The sequence below is a fragment of the Electrona antarctica genome, assembly GCF_951216825.1.
Source record: "Electrona antarctica genome assembly, chromosome: 15".
Lineage (NCBI taxonomy): Eukaryota > Metazoa > Chordata > Actinopteri > Myctophiformes > Myctophidae > Electrona > Electrona antarctica.
In genome coordinates, this window is record NC_136796.1 from 41,647,061 (window position 1) to 41,664,109 (window position 17,049).

General features: G+C 43.3%; 1 protein-coding gene across 1 annotated transcript in view; it reads right to left on the reverse strand.

Moving 5' to 3' along the window:
* Positions 1 to 17,049, reverse strand: part of LOC306937815 (CMP-N-acetylneuraminate-beta-galactosamide-alpha-2,3-sialyltransferase 1-like) — a 116,530-nt gene that overhangs the window by 29,291 nt on the left and 70,190 nt on the right. The window lies entirely within an intron of this gene.

Here is a 17,049-nt window from a genome sequence, read left to right on the forward strand (position 1 = left end):
GCAGAGCGCTGTGGTAGGATCAGTCAAAAATGCACCTGTCTGATACAGTTGGAGGCCATCGATATTGTCCTTTTCTTTTTGCTGAGGTTTGCGTGATCTGCGCAAAAGGACAGTTAACCCATTTTGGGCGGGAACCCCTTTTGGTGTTTTAAACATTATGTTATAATTTAGCTATTGAAAAATAGCAGATCTACAAGCTCATAGCGCGCCACCGAGTGGCGCGCTACGAGCTTGTAGGTCTGCTATTTTTGAAAAATCGTGAAAATATTTATTTCAGAAAACTGGAGGATTTAGAAGGATTTTTTTTAATTTTGAGGTCAGGCCTAAATGGGTCAAATGATAAGGGACAATATCGGTGGCACCCAACTGTAGGTGCCGTGTACATTTTATTATACAAAATCAGAGCCACAGCCTTGTGGAACCTGCTGCTGTGCTATATAGTACATTCTGCGTTTTTAACCCATTTAGACCTGGGAACGATTCTACAAATGCCTTCTAGATCCTGACAGTTTTCTGAAAAACCCATGTTTCTATCATGTCAGTCGTTCTCAAACTATTTCATGTCCAGTACCACCACAGCTCTTTACCATTGTTTTATCCGTCTAACTGCTTGCCTGTGTTTTATTGCTATTTTTATGTACTGCCCTGTGAAGCACTTTGAGTTGCATTTATGTATGAAAGGTGCTATACAAATAAAGTTTATTATTATTATTATTATTAAATGTTTGTATTTGGCCGCCGACCACCCATCTGAAAATATGTTGTTCTAGGGACCCTCCCCCAGAAGCAAAGATTTGAGTTAAAAACGTTCGCTTTGAATGAATATATATTCAAAGATTTGCGCGACATTTTCACGATTTTTCAAAAATAGCAGACCTACAAGCTCATAGCGCGGCACCGAGTGCCGCGCTACGAGCTTGTAGATCTGCTATTTTTCTGTGCAGGTAAAACAGCTTCACACCCCAATCTGGTATCATCTGCTACCCTGAAATATGCATTATGAACATGCCAATATTTTTACTGACATGTTTTTAATATATATTTTTGGGGGCTTTTTGCCTTTATTGATAGTTGAACAGTATAGGTAGACGGGAAACGGGGAGGGAGATGGGGGGGGAAGACACAGCAAAGTTCGTCGGGATCGGGACTCGAACCCGCGTCATGCTGGATTACCAGCCAAGGTGCCTGGACCGCTAAGTTGGCCCAGGCCAACTGACATGCTTTTTTTTTTTTTTTATCCCTCGATTTTGTAACCCATTTTTTCACCCCTGTGCCAATTATCTAATGTGGTCCTGGGCTCTCTACACACCCTCCGCCAACCTAGTCCCCATATATGGGGGACATGGCGAGAGCAACGGACTTGAACTCATGCTTCCTTCCTGCCTGAGTGTCCAAGTTGCTCCTTTACACGTGACAGGGGGGAGTTTCCCTGGTTGGACGTAGCGCGTGGAAGGAACACGTTATTCCAACCAGTTCCTTTCCCCTCCATCAGGCGCCCCGGCTGGCCAGGGCCCAGGGAGGCAGTTTGTTTAGAGACCAGGATTACTGCATGTTTTTGGTGAGGGTACCTACCCTAGGGGACACGGGGAGAACATGCAAACTCCGCACAGAAAGGCCCTTTCGCCAACCCTGCCTCGGGTATGGGGCACTGATGACGCGGAGGAGGAAACACGCCGCCAGCACCCACAGCGCCCCGAGCGGGAATCGAACCCAGGACCTTCTAGCTGTGAGGCGACAGCACTACCAACAGCACTACCAACTGTGCCAACTGACATGCTTTTAACTGGTTCTTTGCTCATCGTCAGAGGGTCCCGGCATGTTTGATGTCACCGTGTGATTGTGCCTCTGTGTGGAAGGTGTTTTATGGCATGGCAGCTGGAATTGTAGGTCCTCGAGACGATATTAGAAATAATTTATGTTAGGAGGGTGTCTAGAGATCACCGATCAGCTAGATTTCTCTGCAGTGCGCAGGTGCTGTACTGTAGATAGTGTCTTCGTTCCTTTTGTGTTACTGTCATCAGTTTAACACATCTAAAGAAGGTCAGCATCGACACTGCCAAGGATCGATGTTATCTATTATCCCGTTGTTCAGATTCATTCATTTTTGTTCCTCCATTTGGTTCAAATTCAGAAGTGTTCAGAAGTCAAGTGTAGCAATCAAGTGCACACGACTCACTCCCCCCCTGGGCACTATTCAGTCCATTCCCTCTATTGTTTGATAATGGGACAGTGCCTGGCAGTGGGCAATGCGTAATGTGCCGGACCGTATCTCCATTGTGTCAGGAGGAGTGGGGGGGGGGGGGGTACTATGCAGGCTTTGCGGGTTTGGGGGAGGGGGGGGGGGATTTTGTAGATCACAGTTAAAGAATTTTATTCAAATGTATGTTAACCACGTTATGGATTAAAGCTTTTAAAGTGGTTAAATGGTGCATTTATATAGCACCTTTATCCAAGGCGCTTTACATTTACAGTGCATTACATTCACCCATTCACACACACATTCATACACCGATTGCGGCAGAAGCCATGCAAGGTACCAACCAGCACATCGGAAACAATTTGGGGTTCAGTGTCTTGACAATTCGACATGTATACAGGAGGAGGAGCCGGGATTCGAACCGCCGACCCACGGATCACTGGACGACCTGCTCTACCTCCTGAGCCACAGTCGTTAAAAAACATAATCCCCCCCCTACCCCATTAAAAGGCACCCAGAGGGTTATGTACAGTTGGGTGCCACCGATATTGTCCCTTATCATTTGACCCATTTAGGCCTGACCTCAAAATTTTAAAAAATCCTTCTAAATCCTCCAGTTTTCTGAATTATATTTTCACGATTTTTCAAAAATAGCAGACCTACAAGCTCATAGCTCGGTGGCGCGCTATGAGCTTGTAGATCTGCTATTTTTCAATAGCTAAATTATAACATAATGTTTAAAACACCAAAAAGGGGTTCCCGCCCAAAATGGGTTAACTGTCCTTTTGCGCAGATCACGCAAACCTCAGCAAAAAGAAAAGGACAATATCGATGGCCTCCAACTGTATGTAAAGTATGGCTGCTAGGGAATATCCTTTGTGCACTGTCCATGATGAGGGCAGCTGAGACCATTCCACCTGGGGGGGGGGGGCTACAGTTGGGTGCCACCGATATTGTCCCTTATCATTTGACCCATTTAGGCCTGACCTCAAAATTTAAAAAAAACCTTCAAAATCCTCCAGTTTTCTGAAATAAATATTTTCACGATTTTTCAAAAATAGCAGACCTACAAGCTCGTAGCGCGCCACTTGGTGGCGCGCTATGAGCTTGTAGATCTGCTATTTTTCAATAGCTAAATTATAACATAATGTTTAAAACACCAAAAGGGGTTCCCGCCCAAAATGGGTTAACTGTCCTTTTGCGCAGATCACGCAAACCTCAGCAAAAAGAAAAGGGCAATATCGATGGCCTCCAACTGTATCTGTTCACTTCTCCAACACAAACTCTCAGGAGTCGTGCAAGTGTGGGATGGATGTCAGGCCAGGCTTTGCTGTGCCGTGTCGCACTAGCTGTGCCGTGCCATGGAGCACTGAAATGGGCATGGTGCCTATCTCTCCCTCCCCTGGCACACAGAAAACATTCTTGGGCTCCAAAGGCGGATGCGTTCACATACGCACACACGCGCACGCACACTCTCTCCATGCTATACAGCGTGTGCAAATGTCCACATGAGACAACTTGGCAGATAAATAGCACTCATGCACGCATTTCTGGGTTTATGTGTGCATGATAATCACATTACTGAGCCATGCACAGGAACCTTCTGACCGTTCATTTTCAAGTATCCACACACACACACACACACGCACACGCACACGCACACACACACACACACACACACACACACACAGTAGAAGTCTGAATGCCTACAGACCTGTTGCTTTGACATCTGTTATCATGAAAATCTTTGAAGGCCGGGTATGTGTAACCATCTCTGCAGTATTGTCAATTTGCATATGGAGTAAACAGGTCTGTCGATGATGCAGGCCGGTTCATTGTGGCTGCAATCTATTTTTCAAAAAGTATAGCGTCTGCACACTGGAAATGCTGAAGATTCTAAGCTCTGCTCACAGTATGTTATGGATTTGTTTTTTAATTCACTGATGAGACTGATGAGGTTTGATTTCTAACAACAATTAAAACAGCGTACAGAACATGAGGTTCTGTTCCTAATGGACCGGTGTGTACCACAAGCAACTTGTAATTAGATGATTGAGGTTTCCATTCCAACACAGGAACTTGTGAGTTGTGAGGACTCCACGGTAATTAACCATTTTGGACGGGCAAGCTCATACGAGCTTGTAGATCTGCAATTTTTTGAAAAGTTGTGAAAATGTGGCACAACGTTTTTAACTCAAATCTTTGCTTCTGGGGGGGGGGGGGGGGGGGGGTCCCTGGAACAACATATTTTCAGATGGGGGTCGACGGCCAATTACATAATAGTTTTTGGGTTCCTTGACATGAAAAACTTTGAGAACCACTGATATAGAAACATGAGGTTTTTCAGAAAATTGCCAGGATTTTTTATTTCGACGTCAGGCCTAAATGGTTTAACAACAAGGAAACTCAACAAGTGGACAGCTGCAAATTCCTGAGAGTGACAATCTAAAAAACAAGAAATGAACATGTCATTTAATGGTGGTTGCTCCCATTGGCCCTGCACTACATCGCCACTGCTCCCATTGGCCCTGCACTACATCGCCACTGCTCCCATTGGCCCTGCACTACATCGCCACTGCTCCCATTGGCCCTGCACTACATCACCACTAACACTATAGAGCGTCGCAGTCCCGCCTCCTACCCTGGACCAGGAAATGAAACCCAATGCATTTTCCTCATAGACATTTCTTAAAGTATTTATTTAAAGACGGTTACGCCGCGGACAAAGCCAACTCGAGTCGTGACAACTCATGACAGCACAAACAATATTTTGGACCAAACAAATAATTAGAAAGAAGAAAAAAACGGCAGGTTACAACACTTTTTTTGTTGTTTTTCTTCTTTGTAATTATTTGTTTGGTCCAAAATATTGTTTGTGTTGTCATGAGTTGTCACGACTCGAGTTGGCTTTGTCCGCGGCGTAACCGTCTTTAAATAAATACTTTAAGAAATGTCTATGGGAAAAATGCATTGGGTTTCATTTCCTGGACCAGGGTAGGCGGGACTGCGACGCTCTATACAGGTTGTCCTCTGCTCCCATTGGCCCTGCACTACATCGCCACTGCTCCCATTGGCCCTGGCCTGCACTACATCGCCACTAACACTATACAGGTTGTCCTCTGCTCCCATTGGCCCTGCACTACATCGCCACTAACACTATACAGGTTGTCCTCTGCTCCCATTGGCCCTGCACTACATCGCCACTAACACTACACAGGTAGTCCTCTGCTCCCATTGGCCCTGCACTACATCACCACTAACACTATACAGGTAGTCCTCTGCTCCCATTGGCCCTGCACTACATCACCACTAACACTACACAGGTAGTCCTCTGCTCCCATTGGCCCTGCACTACATCGCCACTAACACTACAGAGGTAGTCCTCTGCTCCCATTGGCCCTGCACTACATCGCCACTAACACTACACAGGTAGTCCTCTGCTCCCATTGGCCCTGCACTACATCGCCACTAACACTACAGAGGTAGTCCTCTGCTCCCATTGGCCCTGCACTACATCGTCACTAACACTACAGAGGTAGTCCTCTGCTCCCATTGGCCCTGCACTACATCGCCACTAACACTACAGAGGTAGTCCTCTGCTCCCATTGGCCCTGCACTACATCGCCACTAACACTATACAGGTAGTCCTCTGCTCCCATTGGCCCTGGCCTGCACTACATCGCCACTAACACTATACAGGTAGTCGTCTGCTCCCATTGGCCCTGGCCTGCACTACATCGCCACTAACACTATACAGGTTGTCCTCTGCTCCCATTGGCCCTGGCCTGCACTACATCGCCACTAACACTATACAGGTTGTCCTCTGCTCCCATTGGCCCTGGCCTGCACTACATCGCCACTAACACTATACAGGTAGTCCTCTGCTCCCATTGGCCCTGCACTACATCGCCACTAACACTACAGAGGTAGTCCTCTGCTCCCATTGGCCCTGCACTACATCGCCACTAACACTACAGAGGTAGTCCTCTGCTCCCATTGGCCCTGCACTACATCGCCACTAACACTACAGAGGTAGTCCTCTGCTCCCATTGGCCCTGCACTACATCGCCACTAACACTACAGAGGTAGTCCTCTGCTCCCATTGGCCCTGCACTACATCGCCACTAACACTACAGAGGTAGTCCTCTGCTCCCATTGGCCCTGCACTACATCACCACTAACACTACAGAGGTAGTCCTCTGCTCCCATTGGCCCTGCACTACATCGCCACTGCTCCCATTGGCCCTGCACTACATCGCCACTGCTCCCATTGGCCCTGCACTACATCGCCACTAACACTATACAGGTAGTCCTCTGCTCCCATTGGCCCTGCACTACATCGCCACTAACACTATACAGGTAGTCCTCTGCTCCCATTGGCCCTGCACTACATCGCCACTAACACTATACACTATACACACACTGACAGTGGTGCTCAACCTTTTTCATGTCAAGAACCCCCAGAAATATCTCTATTGGGCCATGGACCCCCATCTCAAAATATGTAGTTCCAGGGACCCCCCATTTTAGTTAAAAATGTTCGCTCTGAAATATATATTCAAATATTTGCGCCACATTTTCACGACTTTTAAAAAATAGCAGACCTACAAGCTCGTAGCGCGCCACTCGGTGGCGCGATATGAGCTTGTAGATCTGCTATTTTTCAATAGCTAAAGTAGAACAGAATGCTTAAAACACCAAAAGGGGTTCCCACACAAAATGGGTTAATTAATTCTCAACAAAGAGAGGTTTTGCCCTTTCTAAAGACAAAAACAATAGATGTGCTCTATCCAGGGATCGTACGGTGCCGTTTTATAGAGCTTCTACACAATGGCTGTAGTGGTTTGACAACATTTCAGCTGAGGAGACAAACGTTGGACAAAGTGGTGCTTACTGCATCCAGAATGATTGCATGTGATCTCCCTCCCCTAGTGGAAATCTATATGGCCACAAAAGAAGGCCTATAAAGTTCTAAAGGAACCCTCTCACCCGGCTGACAACCCTTTTCATTTCTTTCCTTCTCACAAAAGACTAAGAAGCATTAAGACGTCCGGGCATTAAAGTTCCAGAATAGCACATATCCTGAAGCTGACCACCTATAACACACTGCTGGCCACTCAGTATAGGTTAAATAATTGTGCAGCCAGTAATAGGGCATGTTTTTAAAGCACCTTAATATAGTGGAGCCATTAATGTTGCTGCTAATTTCCCTAAGGGCGCTAGTATTTTATCTATGGCGTTGCTATGTGTTGGATTTCATTTTACCCGTTATTGTTTTATGCTTTTATGTTTACCTGTTTAGGCCTTCGTTATCTCCGTCAGGCCTGCTGTGTGTTGTTTGATGGGGGGGAGGGGGCAGAACACAGCCATGAAACAATAATGTTTGGTCAAACCATGTGACTTCCATTGGAAATGCATTGGGGGTGGCCATTAAACACGGACAAGACACAAGACGCAGACAAGACAGCTGTCTCAATAGTGTGAATGAGGCCTTACATGCAACACATTTGTGTTGTATGTTTGTGTGCGTGCGTGTGTCCGTGCGCACACACACGTCTGCACGAGTAGGCCAAGGAAGACACTATATAGCCTATACCACCAGCAACTACTCCACATAACATAATGCCTTTTCTTGGCTTCATCAGCAGAATTGTTGTAAAGGTTGACCAAACGGCCAAGGCTCCAAAAAGAAAACAACCTCACAATGCATTTTTCTTTTTCACCCAACATCTCCAACACCAACAATCTTGTGCAATAATATAAATTGAAGGCCCTGGCCAAAAAAAATAGACTTATCAAAATAGGATCGCAAGTATAGACAAAAAACTAAAATAACAGCACCCTAGGTAACGATTTACACTTTACAGACTATACCCTTCCATTAGGATATTAATCAAATCTGGGAATAACTTTCTTCCCAAGAATTTTCTTCACCAATGTGTTTGTAAAGGTGTCTACTAACATATCCCACATTGGTTTCTATTCAACCACCCAAAGGGAATTTTTAACAGCTGCTGAAAGTTGGGGTACCGTCAACAACCAATACTGTATAAGGCAAAATGTTCTAAATTTCATTATGGTTAAAGTAGCATGTGATGTGTCAAACTAGGGGGTTTTCATGATTCTGAATCGATTCCAAGCATTCGTTTTGCACGAAAAACACTCCTTGGGCTACTGTATATTCAGTGATTTAACTTAATTCAAATATATATATATATATATATTTTTTTGATAATCCTCCCTACTATAGAGTGCTGCCCATATAATTAGTTCCTCCCTATTCCCAGTGAACCGCAGGTGTCATAAACCCTAGTTTCGGCTTTGGTGGTGGGTGAGAAAGCCTTCATCCAATCAGAATAGAGGGGGCCTTCCTCCAATCAGGATCGAGCGGGGCGGGCCTTTGTGCGCGTGCTGTTGGCCACTGTAGTGTGTGTGCATGTGCATATCTTGTTACCAGGGCGGACCGTTTTTTTTCTTCCAAATCACCCGAATCACTGAGTGCTCCTTTAAAACATAATGAAATTTAGATGTTGCCTTATATTGGTTGTTGACGGTACCCCAACTTTCAGCAGCTGTCAAAATCCCCCTAGGGTGGTTGAATAGAAACCAATGTGGGATACGTTAGTAGACACCTTTACAAACACATTGGTGAAGAAAATTCTTGGTAAGAAATGTATTCCCAGATTTGACATTATTCTCTGGCTGTTCTCTAGCCTCCCCAAACGACACTGAATCTCTGCAGCTGCAGACACCATTTTAGCAGGTGGGTCATGATGCCAAGAACACCTAGTAATTTGTATCAATTAACCTAAAACAGGCAAACTATGTTATCTACAATAACAGTTATTTTTCAAACCATTTCCATTGTATATCTTCGTTCGCATTTTATATATCAGGTGCCATTTCACTCAAAGTTACAATTAGAAAAGCTAAAACAGGAACAAACCCCCCTCTCCTAGTCCAGGGGTTCTCAACGTTTTTGGCCGGGGACCCCCGAAAATGCTTTGGCAACGTCTCGGGACCCCCGCCCCGCCCCCTCCCGACCCCCAATATAAATTGACTGCTACAATAACCTTAACCCATTTTGGGTGGGAACCCCTTTTGGTGTTTTAAGCATTGTTATAATTTAGCTATTTAAAAATAGCAGATCTACAAGCTCATAGCGCGCCACCGAGTGGCGCGCTACGAGCTTGTAGGTCTGCTATTTTTGAAAAATCGTGATTTTTTTTTTGAAAATAATTTGGGGACCCCCTAAAATAATTTGGCGACCCCCCGAGGGGTCGCGACCCACGGGTTGAGAACCCCTGTCCTAGTCTACCATGCACCACAGTACAGGCACCTCCCAATCAACAGGAGGATTGCCAGCACTGCATAGGAGAGACAGGTGACCAATAATCAACTCACGTTGTTCCAACTTTTAACCCATTTAGGCCTGACATCGACATTTTAAAAATGTCTTCGAAATCACGACAGTTTTCTGAAATACCTATGTTTCTATATCAGTGGTGCTCAATATTTCATGTCAAGAACCCCAAAAATTATATGCATTTGGCCGCCGACCCCCATCTGAAAATATGTTGTTATATAAAGATTTGCGCCACATTTTCACGATTCAAAAAATGTGGCACTCGGTAGCGCGGCACTCGGTAGCGCGGCACTCGGTGCCGCACTATGAGCTTGTAGATCTGCTATTTTTCAATAGTTAAAGTATAACATATTGCTTAAAACACCAAAATGGGTTCCCGTGGGTTAAAACAGGTTTAAAACCATTGCAATGTCCATGAATTCATTCAGATACCGGTATACATAAATATGAAACACACGACACTCCCGAACAGTCACGTTCAAGCTGACCAGCGATGATTGATTTTGGAAGCAGTTGTGCAGTTTGATGAGTGGCTGTGCATTATCCCTGCCCCGTGTGACATTTGTATTATAGATATATTTGCAATTAATTATGCTTGCATAATACAGTACTCTTACTGTGTTTAATATTCAGTACGACAAAAGGCTATTAAATGTGTTCATTTACAATGAATAGTTTAGGATTTATCACTTCTGGCTGAAATCCAGTTGGCTATTCATTCACCCAAGCTGCAGAATGATTGCACATTGATGTTAATTATTTTATTATTAGCCTATGGCTTTTCAGTTTGTCATTATGTAGCATTGTTGATCAACAATTGTCAGATAAACGTTAAGATTAAAAATAAGGCCACGACCCACCGGCGTGGTGGTCCGGGCAGCGGCAAGCACCCTAGGATGCCATGCCAGTCTGACAGTGTGTCGCACCGGTTCGAATCCCACTCCCGATGACCTTTGCTGCGGGTCACTCCTCATCTATCTCCCCATTTCCTGTCAGTCAACCGTCATATCAATAAAAGGCATAAAAGCCCCAAAATAAATCTAAAAAACTAAATAAAAACTAGAAATGCACTCTGTCGAGGTGCCAACATGCTCCTTGCACACAAGTAGGCTGCATTGAGGTTCATAACCAATTCCCCCTATAGGACTCATCACTGTACTTTGTACGCCCTAGTGCAGGGGTGCCCAAAAGGTAGATCGCGATCTACCAGTAGATCACAAAGGCTGTGCAGGTAGATCACATGACATGCCCCTAAAGAGTATTTAATTTAAATATATTGGAGAAAAAAAACGACATTCTATACAGAATGTAACACAAACTCTACTATTCCGAAGCCCCCTCAGGTACATATTTAAAATATTTTCAGCAATGGTATAATAATTGATTTGGTGGGTAGATCTTGCCAAGCTGGTCATTTTGAAAGTAGCTCTCAAGTCAAAAAGTGTGGGCACCCCTGGTATAGGGTGTGTAGGATGGGTGACAAATTCCAAATGTATTTTGTCAATGAATTTAGCTTTCTCTCTCCATTCTGTCATAAACTATAGTAAAACCAAACCAAAACAGGGCAGCGGTGGCTCAGGGGGTAGAGTGGCTGGATGGTAACTGCAAGGTTGCCAGTTCGAACCCGGGCTCCCCCAGAGTTGGTGTCGAAGTGTCCTTGCACTATATATTTCTAAAACTATGAAACATTTTATGAAAGCATTTGTCTTCACAGTAAGCTGAATTATAAAATGTGTGAATGGAGTTTCTAGGTGAAAGTGATTTATAGAGCTGCCATTGAGCCCCATTATAAATGTATCAAATTTGAAAGCACTATATTTCTAAAACTATGAAACATTTCAAAGATTCCTTTTCAGGCAAACATGTCCACCGTAAGATGAACCTAAATAGGTTTGAATGGGGTTTCTAGGTGTAAGTATGTAGGACTAGCAGCATGACAAAGTTTGTGATATTGCCATTGAGAATGCATTGGGCGTTTAAGTTAAATAACTGAGAAAATACAAATCATTTCAAAGTAAAAAGTTCCAGCATGTGTCTCCACAGTAAGCTGAATTATACAATGTGTAAATGGAGTTTCTAGGTTGAAAGTGATTTTTTTGACGTGCCATAGAGCTGCCATTGAGCCCCATTATAAATTCCTCAAATTTGAAAGCACTATATATTTCTAAAACTATGAAACATTTCAAAGATTCCATTTCAGGCAAACATGTCCACCGTAAGATGAACCTAAATAGGTTTGAATGGGGTTTCTAGGTGTAAGTATGTAGGACTAGTAGCATGCCAAAGTTTGTGCTATTGCCATTGAGAATGCATTGGGCGTTTAAGTTAAATAACTCCGAAACTACAAATCATTTCAAAGTAAAAAGTTCCAGCATGTGTCTCCACAGTAAGCTGAATTATAAAAAGTGTGAATGGAGTTTATAGGTGAAAGTGCTTTTTTGACGTGCCAAAAAAGCATGTTATTTTTTCTTGTTGAGCTGGTCATTTTGAAAGTAGATCTCACGTCATAAATGTGTGGGCACCCCTGCCCTAGTGGGTTGGTATTCCTTAACGTCTCGCAGGTTGCTACATTGGTATATTCTCATTTATAAAGCAATTCTTGGTAATCTCCCACGTTACATTGGTTCTAAATTTGAACTTGTCCAAAACTCTCTCAACCTCAGATCAAATGCTTGGTTACGCTATGTCGTGCCCCCAACAAAATCTGAGGCTGGAAAAAAAAGCATTTCTTATTTCGGACCCTGGTCTTGGAATGACCTACAGACCAGACTCAAACTGGCTGCTGTGATTCCCCTAGTGAGCTTTAAAAGGATACACTGCTCCTGCTTTGACGTATAGCAAATGTCTGCTTGCTTTTTAGTCTACTAGCAATTTCCGTTGCTTAGTTTTTATTTATTAGTCCTTATTGGTCGCGTTACTAAACGTTCCTGTTTTCCCTTTGAGCTTCTTCGGTAGTGGGTACTGTATTTATGAGCATTGTATGTCTGTCGTGTTTTTTGTTGTGTTTTTTTTTGTTACTGGCAGAGCTGTGTCACTTATTTTGCCTCTTGTCTTGGCCAGTTCACACTTGTAAAAGAGACTTCAGTCTCAATGTGGTTTTTACTGGTTAAATAAAATAAATAAAAGGCCATACACGGACAACACCAACATACCCAGCCGATCGCAGTACTTGCGCGCTCTTCCTGTGCAAGCAATAAATGTAAGATAAACGTATTGATCTCATGTTATGGAGCTGCCATATGAAAGATGACTGCTCCTGATCGCTTCAGCAATCTGTAAATGGTTTTAAGGGATAGATAGAGAACTTGCTGCACTTACGGGGAGCACTTAATAGCATTAAAGATCTATCATATGACACACATAAATTGAGTGTGTAGTGTTGCGAGGGCTCTCGGGAAAGGTGCAGCAAGATCAAATATGGCCCCATTAAAATTAATTTACACACATTACAGATACCGTTTATCGGACATTTTATAATCACGAAATGAAATGCATATACTACTACATATCGGCGACAAATTGGCCTCGTTTTGTATCAACTGGTATGAACCAGACAGAATTCATAGTGGGAGAAAACCAACCTCTCATCAATATTTTGATTACAGTGAAACAAACCACGGTGAAAGAGTAAACACGGAGGGCAGTTTGCACATGAAAATTGGTTCTGATGCAGGGGTTGTTGAATGAGAAATCTCTGTTGTTTGATGAGGCCATTTTGCAAGCCGTCAAAAACGCCTCCGCTCCTGCCTCGATAGCCAGACGTGGACGCGGTGAAGAATACAAATGTAGCGCGCACACTGTTGATGATGCTTTTTGTCAAGCAAGTTCTCTCTCTCCCCAGAAAAGACAGGTCTGTCCCATTAATCCATTTTGGACTGAGGTCGATAAAAAAAAGGCTTCTTCTAAATCCTAACATTTTTCTGAAAAACCCATGTTTCTATGTCAGTGGTGCTCAACCTTTTTCATGTCAAGGAATGAGACGGACCCCCATCTCAAAATATGTAGTTCCAGGCACCCCCCAGAAGCCAATATTTTAGTTAAAAATGTTCGCTCTGAAATATATATTCAAAGATTGGCGCCACATTTTCACGACTTTTCAAAAATAGCAGACCTACAAGGTGCCGCTATGAGCTTGTAGATCTATTTTTCAATAGCTAAAGTATAACATAATGCTTGAAACACCAAAAGGGGTTCCCGCCCAGAATGGATTAATCATGAACACTGGGAGGAAATGTGGGAAGCAGGAAGATTAAAGTGCATACTGCGTCCAAATTCCAACCTTTATGTCTCTTTGGAGTTGTCTTGAAAGACTTTTAAAGGGCATCTTCTCAGGTTTTTAATTCATATAATCCTATAATTCTATTGTATAGGAGGATCATGTGACAATCTGACATATACATTAACCCTTTAAGAGGACAGCAAAATATCTTGAAATATGCTAAGCGACAATTATGCTACTGAGGCATTGGTACATTGTTAAAGTGTCACAAAGTGTTGCACACTGTCAAGGCATCTTGTCTAAGCACACCATTACAAGGACATTTGGATAATTTTTGACAGTCTTTATTTAGAAATCAGGCGACTTGGCAGCTCTGCGATTACAAATTATTAGCATCATTTGAACTTAAAATAATCTTTGTGTAATGACATGGCAGGATAGAATGTAATTTGACTATTGGTCCTATCAGAATGTCAATAAGTCAGACAGATGATTGAATATATACTGTATTAGTGTATAATGAATTTAGTCTTACTTTCCCTGTTCCTTATTCTGGAGCACTTTCAGTCTCTGTGAGCTGGAACAGCTCTATCTATCAGACTGAAACCAGAGAACTAAACTTATGATCTGAGATGTCAGGAAATACTTTTCTTTTTTAGTTTTTTTACATGTTTTTTTTATGGCTTTCGTCTTTATTTTATATTTTGTTATGGAGGAGGGACAGACAGTAGGCTGACAGGAAATGGGGAGAGAGATGTGGGGGGTGACATGCAGTAAAGGCCATCGGGATCGGGAGTCGAACGTGCAGGCACACTGCCAGACTGGATTACCAGCCAAGGTGCCTGGACCGCTGAGCCATGGCCCAGGCCTGTCAGGAAAAACTTAATATGGAGCTACTCCACTGACAAAGAACTGAGAAAAACAACACGGAGCTACTCCAGTGACAAAGAACTGAGAAAAACAACAGAGCTACTCCAGTGAAAAAGAACTGAGAAAAACAACACATAGCTACTCCAGTGAAAAAGAACCGAGAAGCCACTCCGTGGATTGATCTCTCTCACCCCAATGAGCCGTTATCATTAGCCAACACTTTACAAACACACTCAGCGTCACAGTGGGCAAAGCATCTCCAGGGTGAACCGTTGGACTATTTGACAGAGAATGAAATAATGTGAGACTCAACCATACCAAGATGATAGGAATGTCACACTGTGTATGAATTCAGTTTGAAGCTCAATATTCTCTTTAATGCCGTCTCTTCTGGTCAGTTAACTGCGAGGTCTGATTTTCAGTCATCCATCCATGTCTGCCAATCTTTCAAATATCAAAAGCACGTATGCAGTGGATAGAGGATTTTTTTTAGGTCAGTGTGTGAGATGAGATTTTTGTCTTTTCTGCTCAGTATGTACTTTTAAATTTGTTTTGTCCCGTTTTCTTTTCTTTTACTTTATCATCCGTTTTTATTTCTTTTTTGTTGTCTTGTTTGTTTGTTTTGTTTTTAATATTAATACATTCTAATTGTATCTAATGTAAACGGTGAGGTTCTGGCATAAGCCGCTCTAGGGTTTCTTACCTCACCGGTACAACTACTATCGATTATCTTTCCATTTCACCAATGTACAGTAGTTCATGAATCCCATCAGCCACCGTTATCCAAACGTTCTCTTTGGACTGCTTCAGAATGCTACTTACAGAATACCTACAGTAGTAGCAGGTCACACAATGGACCATTGATATGCATCCAACAAGAGTCATTCCTATGTTAAACCACGCTGTTACTCGGCAGCTTTTGTAAGTGTTGGTAAGAGATGAAGCGCGTAGAGCTCAGACAACTCCCGGTAGTAAAAATCACACCTGTGTGAAGTGACCGGTGCAACTGTAATGTGTGGGGGTCCCCGGGGGCAACATCCAGACCCCCAGGAATGCGCCAAGGGGGCTGGCCTGGTTCCGGCAAGCTTTCCCACGTCCGAAACGGTTGAGAAATGACATTGTTACCGTGTGGGGGTCCCCGGAACATCCGGACCCCCAGAAACATGGCCAGGTTCTGGCGAGCCTTCCCGCGTCCGAAACGGTCAAGAAATGACAGAGTTATCGTGTTGCAGCGTTCCGTGCTCATCCGTGCTAGGACGCGTAGACATACTGTACATACATACATAGTACATACATAGGGACACAGGGGACACCCGGAACATCCGGACCCCCAGGAACATGGCCAGGTGGCCGGCCCGGTTCTGGCGAGCCTTCCCGCGTCGGAAACGGTCGAGAAATGACAGAGTTATCGTGTTGCAACTTTCCGTGCTCATTCTGTGCTCATTCCGTGCTGGGACGGACATACATACATACATAGGGACACACATATCAAAAAGGCTCTGAACTAGTGGAGTGGCACTAATCCACCGCGCTGCACCTCCAGTACACGAATATTGTGTTCATAGGAAGTACAGCCCTGCTCTTATAGGACAACACAGCACCTGGGTTTAAATGTGACTGAACTCACTTGTCACTCATGATTGCACCTGGCTGCATCCACTAACAGCTGATTGCTCATCAATGCTGCAGTGCACACAGACAACTAGGAGGACTGGTAATGCTCCCCAAAAAGGGATAAAACACTACTTTGAACTTAGAAAGTGTATAAAAACCAAATGTAGAGAAAAGCAGTCACACCATTAACCACATGAACCCATAGTAGGCAAACATTATGCAAAAATGAATGCATCATAGCGCCCATTTTGGGATCTGATCATTTCAGCAAAGTGATGGTATAGTTAGAGGGACAAAAGGAAGGGACCAAGAATAAACCTCAGTCTAGACCCAGTACATTTTTTTAATTAATACCCTTGGTATATCAATTACAAATATGGATGGTAATAATTAACAGATAAGTATCAATACACCACAATTCAGAAATACAGTAAAGATTCTGTATTCAAAATGTACTAGTAAAAGCAACAATTATTGGCATCAAAACATACTTAAAGTACCAGAAGTACAAGTACTCGTTACACAAGTTTTCTAATAACATTTATTAAAAAGATCTTTTGAAAATAGCAGATCTACAAGCTCACAAATTCACAACGTGTGTTCCTTGTAGAGCCGAAGTGTGTACTGTATATAGGGCTGAAGTTGTTAATTCATGTTTTTTTAATAATAATCCAAATCTACTAAGGTAACTAAAGTTTTCAAATAATTATAGTGGAGTAAAATGACAATATTTGTCTCTTGAGTGTAGTGGAGTAGAAGTGAAAGTACTGAAATTTTGAAATA